This window comes from Medicago sativa, chromosome 2 (assembly GCF_051527215.1).
Source record: "Medicago sativa cultivar Bolivia chromosome 2, Bolivia_mono, whole genome shotgun sequence".
Taxonomy (NCBI): Eukaryota; Viridiplantae; Streptophyta; class Magnoliopsida; order Fabales; family Fabaceae; genus Medicago; species Medicago sativa.
Window position 1 is genome coordinate 26,071,175 of NC_140750.1, and position 2,362 is coordinate 26,073,536.

At 34.8% G+C, this 2,362-nt stretch overlaps 1 non-coding gene across 1 annotated transcript; it reads right to left on the bottom strand.

Annotated features, from left to right (window-relative positions):
- Positions 1–2,025: 2,025 nt before the first annotated feature.
- Positions 2,026–2,133, bottom strand: LOC146945820 (small nucleolar RNA R71). Its single transcript, XR_015029472.1, has one exon. It is a non-coding gene; the product is annotated as a small nucleolar RNA R71 (small nucleolar RNA).
- Between the last annotated feature and the right edge of the window lie 229 nt (positions 2,134–2,362).

Here is a 2,362-nt window from a genome sequence, read left to right on the forward strand (position 1 = left end):
TCACAGCCTTTGATTTCACTTACGGTTGTTGTTGTTACCATAATTGCTCTCCATTAAATTACATGAGAAGAGCAGCAACAACCCAGTTGCTATAGTACACGTATCTCTCTCTTAGATCTACCAAATGAAAAAAAAAATCTAGTGTGGAGGGATTTGATGAGTCATAGATAGTATAATTTATTGCCTTATTTAGTTTAGTTTTATTTTAGATTTGATTTAGTTTTATTGCATTTTATTTTATATTGGAATATTTTACTTCAAATTATGTTTTATTTTATTTTAGGAATAAATATATGGTGGAAGGTGCCTTGGAGCAAAAGAAAGAGGACTGGAGCAAATACAGCGCAAGAATACGAAGATACGGGACAAAAATAAGTTCCCCCAAAGTCAGAAGCTTGGCACGGCCCGTGCCAACATGTGGCACGGCCGTGCCCGTCCCCAGAGTCTCTTTTGCTGCTTTTTCTTCGGGCCCAAGTTACCCTGTTGCAGCTTTACTGTTTTACCCTTTTAGTTGCTTAGTTTCTAAGTCAATTGTAAAGCTATAAATAGAGTAGCTCTCCACCATAAACAATCACGCTTTACTTTGTTTATTTCAATTGCTATTTTAATAAAAGTCTTTATTTTCCCTTTTACTTTCTTTGCAATTTATTTTACCGTATTTCTCTCTTCTTCCTCCATGTCTACGATGAACATGAGTGAGTAGACTTCTTAGTCTTAGGATTATTGGGGAGTCTAATGACTCAATCCTAAACAAAACATGTCTAAACCCTAATTTCTATGTAACCCTAATTTCTAATCTAGATTCACCGTCTTAACGTGGATTAACAATTATCAAACTGTGGAAGCGAAAGCGGAGGGTTTGATAATCGTTAATCCATCATCCCAAACATCAATTCATAAAGCGAGAGCGGAGCTTTGATGTTGGAACAAGTGAATCTAGACAATAATTGCAAAACAGTGAAATAGTCTTTGCAACTATTGAGACAAAGAGTAGTTTCAATCCTCTATGCATCTTCTAGTAATCATGTCGGTGAAATAGGCTTGGTTGCTAGAAGTAAACTCTCACCGGACTTTCATCGGAAAGGTGAGGGGCTAAGGGAAACCGGTCTTTAGAAATTAGTGTGTAAACCATGAAATTAGAAGTTTAGGTTTTGTCTAGTGAAGGATTAGTTATTAAGATAAACCAATGATCCTAAGGCCCTTTTATTATTATTGTTTTTACCTTCAGCAATCAAACCCTTTCTAATCAACTTTCTCTCCTCTAATCATTCATTAAAAGTTAATTAAGTTGACCAACTCCCTAGCGGAACGATACTCTACTTACTACTATTACTTCGATAGGCCGTGCGCTTGCGGTTTGGCTCTATCAAGTTTTTGGCGCCGTTGCCGGGGAGTTGTTGAAATTTGATTAACTTTTTAATAGTGATTAGACTATAAAAAAAAAAAAAAATCTTTTTCGTTGTTTTATTTTATTTTATTTTATTGTTTCTATATTTCCTTCTAAAAAAAAAAAAAAAAAAAAAATCTTTATTTGATTCTATTTTATTTTATTTACTTAATATAAAAAAAAATCTTTCTCTTTATTTTATTTTATATAAAAAAAAAAAAAAATCTTTTTCTATTTCTTCTTTTGCCTTTAACTTCTTGGGAAGATAATAACGATATGGCTAAGGAATGCACTCTCATAGAGTATGCAATCCCATCTTCAAATGAGTCATACGATGCTATTGTGTACCCAACGGTTGATGACAATTTTGAAATAGAACCTGAACTTATTGAGTTAGTTCAGCAAAATCAATTTTTCGGATCAACCACTGAGGATCCGAATTTTCATATTTCAACTTTTTTAAGACTCAGTGGAACCGTGAATGCAAACCAAGAGGTCGTAAGGCTGCACTACTTTCCTTTTTCCTTAGGGGGAAGAGCTAGTGCTTGGTTTAATTCATTAAAACTTGGTTCTATCACTTCATGGCAACAAATGAGGCAAACTTTTCTTGCCCAATTCTTTCCTCATTCTAAAATTGTTCACTTAAGAAAACAAATCATACAATTCACTCAAAAAGATGGAGAATCTCTTTACGATGCGTGGGAGCGTTTCAAAGAAATGCTTAGACTTTGTCCCCATCATGGTTTAGAGAATTGGCTTATTATTCACACTTTTTATAATGGCCTTTTGTATCCCACAAAAATTTATGTTGATGCAGCTGCAGGTGGAGCTCTGATGAACAAAACATACACAAAAGCATATGCTTTGATCGAGGACATGGCACAAAACCACTATCAGTGGACCTACGGAAGGGACACCACTAATGTTGCTCCTTCACCCTCTCAGAAAGAGGTAGGTATGTATGAAAATTCTTCC